The sequence below is a fragment of the Musca autumnalis genome, unplaced genomic scaffold, assembly GCF_047663935.1.
Source record: "Musca autumnalis isolate F117 unplaced genomic scaffold, ASM4766393v1 scaffold_4, whole genome shotgun sequence".
Classification (NCBI taxonomy): Eukaryota; Metazoa; Arthropoda; class Insecta; order Diptera; family Muscidae; genus Musca; species Musca autumnalis.
Window position 1 is genome coordinate 225,024,801 of NW_027411977.1, and position 15,440 is coordinate 225,040,240.

The 15,440-nt window shown below is 38.1% G+C and overlaps 1 protein-coding gene and 1 long non-coding RNA gene across 2 annotated transcripts in view; one reads left to right on the forward strand and one right to left on the reverse strand.

The window, feature by feature from the left end:
• Nucleotides 1-15,440, forward strand: part of Indy (tricarboxylate transporter protein I'm not dead yet) — an 82,073-nt gene that overhangs the window by 10,209 nt on the left and 56,424 nt on the right. The gene's annotated exons all lie outside the window — the stretch shown is intronic.
• Nucleotides 4,052-11,183, reverse strand: LOC141400790 (uncharacterized). The gene is made up of 5 exons (XR_012412197.1): nucleotides 11,120-11,183; nucleotides 10,423-11,054; nucleotides 5,660-5,920; nucleotides 5,359-5,568; nucleotides 4,052-5,100 (listed from the first exon to the last, which is right to left on the reverse strand). It is a non-coding gene; the product is annotated as an uncharacterized lncRNA (long non-coding RNA).

Sequence of the window (15,440 nt, forward strand, 5' to 3'; positions counted from 1 at the left end):
TGCGATTTACAGCACTGCATTTTCATTGACCCCACAACTCTTTGAAATTCTCAAATTTCTCCAGAATTTCATCATCTTTAAAAGATTTCAAGATAATTCGCCGTCACCACACAACTTGTTTCTTGCAAAATACTATTGTTACGTATTCTCCCCAAACTTTACGTAATTATTATTGTTCTTCATTTCGCCAGCAGCGTCATATTTTGTATCCGCTCGCAATCACATACCTTGTTATATCTTTATTTTGAAATATCAACTGCAAAACAATTTGCAATGAGGGGTTGGGGAGCAACATACGCCTTTCCGTTATACACTAATCTCTATTTATACTTGAAAGGCAAATATTTACGTAGTTTCTTCTAATGAACAGCAAGTAAAAGATATTTGTCTACGCTGGAACTTATACGCTGGCAAATTCAGCAATGCGAAATAAACAACCATATAATGAAAACTGGGAGGAAAAACAAAACAAGTAAATGGTACAAAGGTCACAGAAGAATTCTTAGAAGATTTTATTATAGGAAATCTTCAATTCAGCCCCTTCTATAGAAGACATCAAGAAGTCTTCTTCTGTATTTGGAAATTATCAAAAAATCTCTATTGTCGATAGAAGCATTTAAGAAAATTTCCTATGCCCTCATAAAACCTTCTTCATTTCAAGATGGCCTCAAAAGATAATCTTCCGTTCGAGAGAATCTAAAGAAGTCTAAAGAAGATCTAAATATGTCCTCAGCTATCTACAATGGACCTCAAAAGATCTTCTTCTGCCCAGCATGAACTTCAAATGCTTTTTCTGTCTATAAGAAATCATCTGCTCTATACAGAAGTCCCCAATATGTCCTTATGTGTATAAAAGACGTCTCTCGTTGGATAGATGAATTCAAAGGCAATCTATTATTGGATAGACGGGCTCAAAGGCCATCTATCGTTGGATAGATGGGCTCAAGGGCCATCTATCGTTGGATAGATGGGCTCAAAGGCCATCTATCGTTGGACAGATGGGCTCAAAGGCCATCTATCGTTGGATAGATGGGCTCAAAGGCCATCTATCGTTGGATAGATGGGCTCAAAGGCCATCTATCGTTGGATAGATGGGCTCAAAGGCCATCTATCGTTGGATAGATGGGCTCAAAGGCCATCTATCGTTGGATAGATGGGCTCAAAGGCCATCTATCGTTGGATAGATGGGCTCAAAGGCCATCTGTCGTTGGATAGATGGGCTTAAAGGCCATCTATCGTTGGATAGATGGGCTCAAAGGCCATCTATCGTTGGATAGATGGGCTCAAAGGCCATCTATCGTTGGATAGATGGGCTCAAAGGCCATCTATCGTTGGATAGATGGGCTCAAAGGCCATCTATCGTTGGATAGATGGGCTCAAAGGCCATCTATCGTTGGATAGATGGGCTCAAAGGCCATCTATCGTTGGATAGATGGGCTCAAAGGCCATCTATCGTTGGATAGATGGGCTCAAAGGCCATCTATCGTTGGATAGATGGGCTCAAAGGCCATCTATCGTTGGATAGATGGGCTCAAAGGCCATCTATCGTTGGATAGATGGGCTCAAAGGCCATCTATCGTTGGATAGATGGGCTCAAAGGCCATCTATCGTTGGATAGATGGGCTCAAAGGCCATCTATCGTTGGATAGATGGGCTCAAAGGCCATCTATCGTTGGATAGATGGGCTCAAAGGCCATCTATCGTTGGATAGATGGGCTCAAAGGCCATCTATCGTTGGATAGATGGGCTCAAAGGCCATCTGTCGTTGGATAGATGGGCTTAAAGGCCATCTATCGTTGGATAGATGGGCTCAAAGGCCATCTATCGTTGGATAGATGGGCTCAAAGGCCATCTATCGTTGGATAGATGGGCTCAAAGGCCATCTGTCGTTGGATAGATGGGCTTAAAGGCCATCTATCGTTGGATAGATGGGCTCAAAGGCCATCTATCGTTGGATAGATGGGCTCAAAGGCCATTTATCGTTGGATAGATGGGCTCAAATGCCATCTATCGTTGGATAGATGGGCTCAAAGGCCTGTTGCAGGGCCCCGTAACTGCCAAGTCCGACCATGCAAAACAAAATCAAATCCCACACATAAAATATTTGATCAGCTCCGCAAGGGTTTATTGGAAGCAGGTTTCATAGAATTTATACACTGATGGATGTCGAACATAGCTTGGTGTTGTGGGCCGACTATCCAGATGTAGATGGTTTCGTGTTTGTGGAAGCATCTTGTTGTGGTTGCCACTCATAGTTGCGGGATAATTCCTTTTTGCAGTCGGCAATTAACTCGGACAGATTGCTGCGGCCACAAACTTTTCATGTGGAATGAAATAACTTAGTATCCGATGTTCCAGGCTAACAGGTATTTAGTCGGCAACTACAATCACTCACAAGCGTAAAAAAATACCTGGGAATGGAAAACAACACAAGTTAATAAATAAACAAATAAAAAGGAAATTATTGTCAACAAACCAAATACAATCAATACCACTTTGTTCAACTGACAATCAGCTGTGTTGAAATTACATTCACAGAGGAATGATATACGAATGAAGGCATTGCCAGACACAAAAATAAGAAAATGTAGGGATACGTTGTTATCAACAGGGTAGCCGTGTTCTCTTAGAGAGCCATTTGTAGGAAATCTGTCTCTTACCAATTTGAGTGAAATTAACTTGGTTATAGGGCCATAGAAAGGGACAATTTTAATAGGTTTAGAGAAGGATGACTGATGTACACACCACAAAATGTCTTTTAGTGGAAAGCCGCGACTGCGCTCTCCAAAAGTTATAAAAGGCCGTCGAGCAATGGAGAGGTTAAAGTCAGAAAGATGTTGTTGAACATAAAATCTTTTGGTTTTTAACGTGATAGTGAAGTTTTAAGGAATGAAAACGTGATTCTATTAATTTGAATACCTAAGAACAAATTGATAAAATCAGCAAAAGGTAAAAGTGGTGCCTGCTGGGAGAAATAGCGACGGATATCCGGTGAATGGTTAACAATTAACAAATCAAAGGCTAAAGTCATAAAGGCGAGTCTGATTCGTATTAATTGGTAAACCGACCAAAAAAGGAAGACATACAGCGGTATCTATGGGTGAAAACAAGTACTACACAATTATCAAAGACATCAGCCTGATATCGAAAAAGGTAGGAAATATTTTTTCCCGGTATTTGTCAGATAATTATAAACGGCCCGACCGCCATCTATGGGTCAGTATCTATCTCCTCACTGGGTTCCACTCAATCTATGTTCAGCACCAGTTCGTTTTTATTAGTCAAGACTTGAATCGAACAAAAAAGGCAAATTCGCCACATTCCATACCAACACACTGGCCGAAAAACAAAGAAATAGCACATCATTTTCTGGCCTGTGATTATTGTTCAGATTTCTGCTTCTCTGAGCTGATCTATTGAAAGAATAGCAGACAACGTCATAATTGGATATAAGAAGAAAACTAAGTATCCTGAGACTAGCCCTGAGTCTGATCTCCTAGACGATAGTATATGAAACGATTTTATTGATACACCGATTTTAAGAACTTATCTACATAGTTTATTCTGCATGCTAATAATAAGTTTTTGTATGTACGTTTATATTGTAATAACTTATATATTTAATTAATCTATTTGACTGTATCTATTTGTCTATCACCTATTTTGACTTTTCAGCAATCTCAAAGCCCTAGTTTTTTTATAGACGTTTCTCATTCCGCCTTGAAGTACCTCAAGAGAAAGAGCTCTTTTTTTTAGGAGGACGTTAGGGTGGGTGTTGTATTTTGAAACTTTATTTGCTTTGTTAGAAAAAATATTAGAACCTTATTTACGAGGATTCGTTAATCTTGCTTTGCGACTGTTGAAGTTGAATAGTGATTTCTATTTGTCTAAGTTAATACCATAGGACGAAATAATTTGTGATCATAAATCGTGTCTATAAATTCTTTTGTGTGGTCTTACGACCTTTCGATTAAAAAAATCGGTGAAAAACCATAAAAAAAGGTAAATCCCTGCGAGGAAAAAAAATACCTACTATAGATATATACGAAAATTTAGTTTTAATTTCTTTTATTATTTAATTTTTTTTTATTATCATTTGATTAGTTTTTTTTTAACATTGTTCATGAACTTATCTTAATTCTGTAGATGTTAATAGATTTGATTTTTTTTTTGATAAAATAAACATAATGTGACTTAGAAATAACATAAATATGATGTGCTAGATTAAAAGGTTGGGAGGATTCTAGGTATGAGGTAAGTGGTGGATGTTGTCGGTTTACGGGGTCGTAATGATAAAATGCAGGGAAACTATTGCGACCATGGTTGGGAGGGCGAACTGAAAGCCATCGGATTGTGGTTTCCAAGGGACGTCGATGCACTATATCTTTTTATTTCTTTTGTATCTTCATGTTTTGTTGTAAATGTTCATTTTTTTATTGTTGCGTGCTTAGGGCTGGGATATTAGGGTTGGAACTACCCCCTTGGGAAATAAGGCTGAGCTTGCCGGAGTCTGTATGGCTCTATCCCACGGCTGCACATAAGCACATGTAACAGTATGGCGCCCAATAAAATAATTGATTTTCTTGTAGTGTATGACACCGAAACGCTAGACAATAGCCCACTCATGGAAAACAATAATCCAACATTTCCTTCTTGAGTTATGGCCTCTGCAGTGGTTTATTTTATGTCCATTCTGGACTGAGAACCAGGATGCAGTATAAATTGACCAATAGGACGAAGCGATAACTTAGGTAAGGTTGTGAATAGTACAACCCAACATGAAGTTTGTCCCGCAGTGTAAGTTGTGCACAAAGTGGTAGCAAACAATATGTTGGTTGATGAATTAGTGTCCGATTGAAATTTGTTTTGGTGATCCAGTCCGATGAAAGGATATCCGCACTAGATGGTAGCTAGTGTTGAAGTATATGTTAGCATTGGATTGAAGGATACAGTCATGAAGAAGGCGTATCCAGTCGCGAGACAAGTGTTGTAGATTAGTGTATTAATTGTTTTTGAATCCGTCTTATGCATCGATTTTCCTGGAAACCTTTTAGAAGGCTGCAAGAAACCGCATACATCCGACCTCTACTGTAAATCCTCCTGTAAAAAAAAAAAAAAAGAAGAAATATTTTATATAATTTGCAAAACGAATATAGGTATACTAAACTTTAGGAATTCAAAATCGATCTTTTGACAATTTTATTAAGCAGTCCCGAAGACAGAAGTAGATGGTTCTTGAGTGTTATGAGCGTTGAAACTCGTTCAAAGACAAAAAGTCGAAAAAGGGAAAGACCAGATATATTTGATGCAAATCGATCAATTATAGTCGAGAATAAAAAGAAAAAGGATAGTACTGACCCAAGCATGGCACAAAATAATCCCAGTGGGGATAGCCAAATCCGGGACCTGTCCCAAACCATAAATGTTAGTTCTCCAGTGACAAACTCATTAGGGCCCGTTTTCCTTCAGGGTGGAGCTGCCGAAACGCGACATAACCAGGATTCTTCAGGGGTTTTATTGCGAGATAATGGGATAGGCCAACAATTATTAGAAAACAAAATACAGTCCCTGAAAGATGAAATGGATGGGATAAAACAATCAATAATGGAGTTAACTAAGGCCATGAAAGAAACAAACAAAGAAAAAAGTAATAACATACCTTCGGCAATCACAGGATCGTTAGGAAATGGTAGTATAGAGAACGGACCTGGCAGGCTAAATAGAGGTATACCGCCGATCAGTTCGTCAAATTCAGAGAACCGCCAGATTCCGGGCCAGGCTAATACATCGACGTCGGGAACTTTAGGAACAGTACAGGGGAGTAACAATCAGCCGCAGGGTGGCACCGAAGCCGCTAAAAATTGTGCTGCGGCCAACGCAGTAACAGATATTCCACAGATTAATCCACCGACATTTGACCCTAGAAATATGTGTAGAATAAATAAATTAGGGTTACACTTTGATGGCAGTTCGTCAGGGTTGGGGGTGGAAGAATTTGTGTATCGGTTGGAGTATTTTCAATGGCAATACAACATCCCCTGGTCAGAGATAATTAGAGACTTCCCACTTTTACTTACTGGAAGGGCTGAATCGTGGTATTGGCTCTTCCAAAAGACAAATCGATTTCACAACTGGGAGGTATTAAAGTATAGTTTGCTGAGCCAATATCAATCCTCCAAGTCAAATTGTGAAATCATAGCTGAGTTAGTCCAAAGAAAGCAACAACCAAACGAGACGATTGATAATTTTTTTCATGTCATGGGTCAAATTAGGGCAAAGCTCGTGCAGCCCATATCAGACGAGGACATGATCAAAATAATGAAGAAAAATGTGAGAGAAAATGTGGCTCGGATTGTATACCCCATACCAGTGCGTTCAGTAGAGCATCTCCGCATCGAATGCAATGAGGGTGAACAAAATTTCCTAAAGCGAGAAACCCGAACATTCGTCCCACAACCTCGCCCAGTTAGACAGGTTAGTGAAATAGAAGTTGAGGATACAAATTTTGAATATAATAAAATCCAAGATAGATCAGAACTAGAAGATATATCATCTATCCGTTTTGAGAGGCAACCAAACCCAAACCTAATCTGCTGGAATTGTAAGAAGGCGGGTCACACCTTTCGCGATTGTGAAGCTACAGTGCGGTCACTTTTTTGCTACAAATGTGGAAATCCCGGCACAACTACTCCCAAATGCCACATTTGCCAATCGGGAAACCGAAACAGGGGCGTGGTGAACCAAGGGGGGCCACGTCCGACGGAAAACCCCTGAAAGTAAAACAATCATTGCGTAAAACGGTAGCCCAAATGGAAAAACAATTTTTACCAGGGATGAGGCATTACTTGCCTTTGGAGGACAGGAGAAAAAATTATGAGAAGGTCCGGGAAAGGATAATGTCCGATAGTGAAACTATAAAAGTTAATGAGCCAAAAATTCATAGGGTACGCAATAAGTTCAAAGAGAAGAAAAAAGAGATGAGCTTGATTTTAGACTCGATTAATAAAGTGGGAAATGTAGGTAAACGGGCATATGCCGATGTTGAACTCCAAGGAGTCAAAATGAAAGGCCTATTAGATACGGGAGCTTCGGTGAGCATCTTGGGAAAGGGCTGCCGAGAGTTTCTGGAGCAGCTAGAAGTAAGTCTAATTCCTATTTTTTCTACAGTTAAGACGGCCTCTGGACAACAACATCGAATTTTAGGAAAGGTTAAGTTGAGCATCAAATACAACGATAGGATTCAAAGTTTAGACTTTTATTTGTGCCCAGATTTGGAGCAAAACTTATATTTAGGTATTGATTTTTGGAGATTATACGAGTTAGCACCCAACATTCTAGGGGTAGGGGAATTAAATATTGAACAATTCCCAAAAGACTTATTGGATAATGAAGCCTACAAATTAAATCCCCATGAGCTAACCACACAACAACAACTAGAACTCGATGAAGTCATAAAAAATTTCGATACTTTTGAAGAGAAGGGACTCGGCAAAACCAACCTGGAGAAACATACGATCAAATTGATAGAAGGGGCGGAACCAGTTAAGGATCGCCACTATCCTTTATCTCCCGCAGTCCAGGCAATAGTGTACGAAGAGGTGGACAACATGCTCCGTCTCAATGTTATCGAGGAAAGTGAAAGCCCGTGGAGCAATCGCACCACTGTGGTAAGAAAGCCTGGTAAGAATAGGTTTTGCCTGGACGCTAGGAAACTGAATAAGTTGACGGTTAAGGACGCTTACCCTCTACAAAATATCGACGGGATACTGAGTAGAATCGACGATACATATTTTATCAGTAGCGTCGATTTAAAATTTGCATTCTGGCAAATAGAACTTGATGAGGACAGCAAAGCTTGCACTGCATTTACAGTGCCTGGACGGCCATTATACCAATTCAGGGTGATGCCGTTCGGGCTCTGCAATGCAGCGCAGCGCTTATGCAGACTCATGGATAAAGTTATCCCACAAAAACTAAAAGAACATGTTTTTATATACCTCGACGATTTATTAGTCATTTCTAGCGATTTCAATGAGCATTTGCGACTGCTCAATGAAGTGGCTTTATGTTTGAAAAAGGCTAACCTCACTATAGGTATGAAAAAATCCCAATTCTGCTTCAAGGAATTGAAATACCTGGGATTTATAATAGGGCAAGGCCAGCTAAAGACAGATCCTGATAAGGTTAGGGCAATCCGGAACATAAAGGTACCGCGTAATCCCCGAGAAGTCAGAAGTTTTCTGGGTACCGCGGGGTGGTACCGCAGGTTTATCAAAGACTTTGCGACGTTATCAGCCCCGTTGACAGACACTCTGAAGAAATCAAAAAAGTTTGAAATCAGCGAAGCGGCATTAAAATCATTCGAAGCCCTCAAAAAGGCCCTAACATCAGCACCCGTGTTGCGCCACCCAAATTTCTCACGACATTTTTATATACAGTGTGATGCCTCGGCGTATGGAATTGGGGCCGTTCTTTACCAATTGAACGACAATCAGGAAGAACACCCCATTGCATTCTTTTCTCAAAAATTAAACTCTTGTCAACGCAACTACAGCGTGACAGAGAAAGAATGTTTGGCGGCGGTAATGGCAATAAAAAAATTTAGACCTTATATCGAATTGATGCCATTTACCGTGATTACCGACCACGCCTCTTTAAAATGGTTAATGTCGTTGAAAGATTTGAGTGGGCGGTTAGCACGGTGGTCCCTTCAATTACAATCGTACAATTTTGATATTGAACATAGGAAGGGCTCGGAAAATGTGGTGGCCGACATGCTATCAAGAGCCCCAGTCGAACCCAATTGCGATGAATTAAATATGGACGAGTATTTAGATCTCGAAACCGAAGAATTTAAAGGCGAGGAATACCAGAATTTAATTCAAACAATCACTAACAATTCCGACAGCCTACCCGATCTCAAGGTTGAAAATGGCATAATTTTTAAAAAACAACTATCGAACGCCGAACTTGATGGGGATATCGAGTGGAAGATGTGGCTTCCCAGTGGAATTACCCACGAAGTAATAAAGAAGAACCATGAATCGCCAACGTCTTGCCATGGAGGGATACATAAGACCCTTGAAAAAATCAAGAGATTCTTCTACTGGCCAAATATGACCATACAAGTCAGGCAGTATGTTCGGGACTGCCAAAAATGTCAAGAAGCCAAGTCCAGTAATAGAAATCTTATGCCCCAGATAGGAAAGGAAGTAATAACGGAGAGGCCTTTTCAAAAACTGTATATCGATTTTTTTAGGGAAATACCCTAGATCGAAACTGGGCCACGCCTATATATTTATAGTAGTAGATCATTTCTCAAAATTTATCTTTTTAAAGCCAATGCGGGAAGCCACTGCTGCCAACGTGGTCAAGTTCCTCGTGGATGAAGTTTTCCATAAATTCGGGGTTCCCCAAACTATACATAGTGATAATGGGGCCCAATTTATATCAAAAACCTTTCAAGATATGATCGATAGTTATAAAATTTATCACATGAAAACAGCGTTTTATTCCCCGCAATCGAACGCTTCGGAACGTGTGAATCAATCCGTTATTACTGCCATTAGAACCTACTTAGAAGAAGATCACCGAGATTGGGATTTATACCTATCGGAAATCGAGTGTGCATTGCGGAACTCTGTACATTCGGCGACTGGGGTGACACCATTCTTTGCACTTTTCGGATTCCATATGTTTTCGAGGGGAACGGATTATAATCTAGCCCAAAAACTGTTGTCTATGACAGACCATGAGGTCAAAGAATTGCAAAGGCCTGAAAAATTGGAAATTATACGCAATAAAATAAAAGAAAATCTTCACAATGCATATATGAGAAGTTCCGAACGTTACAACAGAAGAGCTAGAGTGGTGAAATTTAAACCAGGGCAGGAGGTGTATAGGCGAAATATTGTACAATCGGACTTTGCAAAGAATGTAAATGCGAAGTTTTGTAAAAAGTTTATTAGATGTAGGATATTGAAGCCCGTAGGAGACAACATGTACGAGTTGGAGAATTTACAGGGAACTCCAATAGGAATATATCACGCAAAAGATTTAAAACAATAATAAATGCAATATAGAGACTAGGCTGTGATACAATTAAGATTAAGCATTCATGTTTGTGTTGTCCTAATACTATTTAGGCTTATCTTTATAGTGCAATAAATCGTTTAAAATCTGTGATATATATCTACAACCTGCAATTCCATGTCGTGATTGTCCTATTTATACACCCTACACTATTTATACACCCTACACTATTTATATAAACTACACTATTTATACACCCTACACGAATTTTACACTCTACACTACTTATATACCATCAGCTATTATGCCTTCTCGAATAACTATAATCCATAAAACCGAACCCAAATAGGCCACTTTTAGTCAAATACACCGGTCCGTATATAAACTTACCCACAAGGGAGCGCAACTGCATCATAAAAATCTCCAGATACCAATACCGCCAACATACCTGAAATGATGGGAAAAAGTATACCAAAAGTAGCTTGACTTAATCAAGAAACGCAAGTTTATACATCCCTAAACGTATGCCCGGCTGGATCTCAGGGGGTGGGAGTTCCCCACGTTGGCCAAAATGTCGATGCCGTATTATAAATAACCAGGCCACTGCACACCACCATTGTCGTCATCCTTCGTCAATGGTGGAGTTTTGTTGCAGGGCCCCGTAACTGCCAAGTCCGACCATGCAAAACAAAATCAAATCCCACACATAAAATATTTGATCAGCTCCGCAAGGGTTTATTGGAAGCAGGTTTCATAGAATTTATACACTGATGGATGTCGAACATAGCTTGGTGTTGTGGGCCGACTATCCAGATGTAGATGGTTTCGTGTTTGTGGAAGCATCTTGTTGTGGTTGCCACTCATAGTTGCGGGATAATTCCTTTTTGCAGTCGGCAATTAACTCGGACAGATTGCTGCGGCCACAAACTTTTCATGTGGAATGAAATAACTTAGTATCCGATGTTCCAGGCTAACAGGTATTTAGTCGGCAACTACAATCACTCACAAGCGTAAAAAAATACCTGGGAATGGAAAACAACACAAGTTAATAAATAAACAAATAAAAAGGAAATTATTGTCAACAAACCAAATACAATCAATACCACTTTGTTCAACTGACAATCAGCTGTGTTGAAATTACATTCACAGAGGAATGATATACGAATGAAGGCATTGCCAGACACAAAAATAAGAAAATGTAGGGATACGTTGTTATCAACAGGGTAGCCGTGTTCTCTTAGAGAGCCATTTGTAGGAAATCTGTCTCTTACCAATTTGAGTGAAATTAACTTGGTTATAGGGCCATAGAAAGGGACAATTTTAATAGGTTTAGAGAAGGATGACTGATGTACACACCACAAAATGTCTTTTAGTGGAAAGCCGCGACTGCGCTCTCCAAAAGTTATAAAAGGCCGTCGAGCAATGGAGAGGTTAAAGTCAGAAAGATGTTGTTGAACATAAAATCTTTTGGTTTTTAACGTGATAGTGAAGTTTTAAGGAATGAAAACGTGATTCTATTAATTTGAATACCTAAGAACAAATTGATAAAATCAGCAAAAGGTAAAAGTGGTGCCTGCTGGGAGAAATAGCGACGGATATCCGGTGAATGGTTAACAATTAACAAATCAAAGGCTAAAGTCATAAAGGCGAGTCTGATTCGTATTAATTGGTAAACCGACCAAAAAAGGAAGACATACAGCGGTATCTATGGGTGAAAACAAGTACTACACAATTATCAAAGACATCAGCCTGATATCGAAAAAGGTAGGAAATATTTTTTCCCGGTATTTGTCAGATAATTATAAACGGCCCGACCGCCATCTATGGGTCAGTATCTATCTCCTCACTGGGTTCCACTCAATCTATGTTCAGCACCAGTTCGTTTTTATTAGTCAAGACTTGAATCGAACAAAAAAGGCAAATTCGCCACATTCCATACCAACACACTGGCCGAAAAACAAAGAAATAGCACATCATTTTCTGGCCTGTGATTATTGTTCAGATTTCTGCTTCTCTGAGCTGATCTATTGAAAGAATAGCAGACAACGTCATAATTGGATATAAGAAGAAAACTAAGTATCCTGAGACTAGCCCTGAGTCTGATCTCCTAGACGATAGTATATGAAACGATTTTATTGATACACCGATTTTAAGAACTTATCTACATAGTTTATTCTGCATGCTAATAATAAGTTTTTGTATGTACGTTTATATTGTAATAACTTATATATTTAATTAATCTATTTGACTGTATCTATTTGTCTATCACCTATTTTGACTTTTCAGCAATCTCAAAGCCCTAGTTTTTTTATAGACGTTTCTCATTCCGCCTTGAAGTACCTCAAGAGAAAGAGCTCTTTTTTTTAGGAGGACGTTAGGGTGGGTGTTGTATTTTGAAACTTTATTTGCTTTGTTAGAAAAAAATATTAGAACCTTATTTACGAGGATTCGTTAATCTTGCTTTGCGACTGTTGAAGTTGAATAGTGATTTCTATTTGTCTAAGTTAATACCATAGGACGAAATAATTTGTGATCATAAATCGTGTCTATAAATTCTTTTGTGTGGTCTTACGACCTTTCGATTAAAAAAATCGGTGAAAAACCATAAAAAAAGGTAAATCCCTGCGAGGAAAAAAAATACCTACTATAGATATATACGAAAATTTAGTTTTAATTTCTTTTATTATTTAATTTTTTTTTATTATCATTTGATTAGTTTTTTTTTAACATTGTTCATGAACTTATCTTAATTCTGTAGATGTTAATAGATTTGATTTTTTTTTTGATAAAATAAACATAATGTGACTTAGAAATAACATAAATATGATGTGCTAGATTAAAAGGTTGGGAGGATTCTAGGTATGAGGTAAGTGGTGGATGTTGTCGGTTTACGGGGTCGTAATGATAAAATGCAGGGAAACTATTGCGACCATGGTTGGGAGGGCGAACTGAAAGCCATCGGATTGTGGTTTCCAAGGGACGTCGATGCACTATATCTTTTTATTTCTTTTGTATCTTCATGTTTTGTTGTAAATGTTCATTTTTTTATTGTTGCGTGCTTAGGGCTGGGATATTAGGGTTGGAACTACCCCCTTGGGAAATAAGGCTGAGCTTGCCGGAGTCTGTATGGCTCTATCCCACGGCTGCACATAAGCACATGTAACAGGCCATCTATCGTTGGATAGATGGGCTCAAAGGCCATCTATCGTTGGATAGATGAGCTCAAAGGCCATCTGTCGTTGGATAGATGAGCTCAAAGGCCATCTATCGTTGGATAGATGGGCTCAAAGGCCATCTATCTTTTGGGTTAGTGTTACCCATAGGTAAACTTCAATTCTGTCTGTCTGTCTGAATTAAGGTTTCCATTAATTCTACTCTCTCCCAATAGTTATTTTGCACTGTTAGAACTTCTTTATGGAACTTTAGTGTTTCACATTTTGTTTTTTGGGTTAATAAGTGTCCACATTATCATTAAAGCCCTTAAATCCATAGATAGTAATTTAAGGCATCCGACTCTTCTTGCCTGATCCTACAATGCACATCGGCAAGACCTTGAACGCAATAAATCATACGACTAACTAAATAAGTAAACACGTACGAAATTAAGCGATCACCCAAAATATGTGATAAGGGCGGGCATATAAATAATGATCATATGGTTTGCAAAAAATAAGGCAAACAAAAAACAACAACGTAATGTCTATAAGAATTCATGAAATTCCACCTTAAGTCTGATGTGATTCCGGTGCTGATGATGATAACAGTATTCACATGGTTTTACTTTTGCCATTTTTTTATTTGTCTTTTTTATTTCAAACACGAGACATATTAGGTATTATGCTGCACATACTATTCCGGAGAACAACAATAAAATGTGTACAAAAGAAATTAGCGTTAAAATGTCGCTGCTGCAATGAATTTGAAAAATAAAAATGTGATAATGAAAAGTTCAAATACATGTTAGTAAATTTTCCAAGTGATTTGAAATAGTTTGCAAATCTAATAACGGGACAAGAAGCATGAAATAAAAAAGTCTTCAATCTTGACCTTAAACCCAACACATGTTGGGGTATTGGCTTTGGAAATGTTAAATTATTTGCAAATGTCGAATTAAAGAATTGTCCCAAGGCCACTCTGGAACTCTGTAGTTGTTTTCATTTATAATTTTGTTTGATTAATGACCCCTTTCCATGATATGTGAAATAACAAGTCGTGATTCTATTTTCCCTAAAGCTCTAAAACAATTTGATGTGTTACCATATGTCTATATTTAGTGTGAACCTAGTTTAAAAGGGATTATTTACAATGTACACAAAACAGCTGTTAGTAAAACTCGTCATTTAAATGATCAATTATATCAATTCTATTGAATATACCTACATACATATGTATGTATGTCAAATGGTCTCTGTATAAATGTGCCCCTGGGCCACAGAAGTTCCAATTTTCCAAATTACTTTTCAATTTGACCCGCATAACAAAGAACAAGACTCAGTTAAATGACTAAATTTTTCTTATCATTATTATTGTTATCCAATTAAGAAATCATTTCATATCGAACAAAAATATCAATTTCTGGTCACAATATTCTAATAAAAATCAAATATTTATTTGCACTGATGGTGGTGGTGGTGATGGCTGCATTTTTCTTTCTTATCGTTTGTCTTTTTATTGGTTTTGTTTGGCGTAAGACGATAATTTATCACGCACACACCCCATGAAATTGCATTTTGTTGTTATATATGTATGTATCTACAAAAAGATTCCATAAATAGGTCTGTACGATAACTCAAAAGTTTGTACAAATTTGTACAAACTTTTACAAAATGCTGTTCGATAACAAACTTGTTCAGTAAAGGAGAAATGAGAAGTACTTGCAAGCACTTTTACTTGCGAAGTTATCGAACAGGCCTAATATGTATGTGTCATACAAATTCAAGACTAAAAACGTAATAAAATGTGACGAAATAGAAAGAAATTCATTAAAGATAAGTTATCTGCAGATCTTAGCAGGGGATAACGATGGGAGATACTCTCACTTTCTATTCTTATCATTCATTTGATGACGTCTATTGCAGATAGTTATTGTACAAGAAGATAGAATTATCACGTTATTTTGTAGGTAGGTTTACTATATGATTAGTTGTTTTCCATAGGCTACTGTTTAAAGGTAGAATTAGACGTGACATAACCAAAACGCCATAAAGCCATATCAGCTGATTGAACCAAACCTATAGACTCCACTTTTCGACGCTGCAAAATGTAATTTGTCTTACGTTTTAACTCTTACAATTATAGCCTTAAACGCATCTTACACTTGCACTTAAAAGAGGTGTTTTTGGCGTTTACGTCATTTATTTGACAGATATTGTATGGAATTGACAACTTAAATGATGCATGTTTTATAA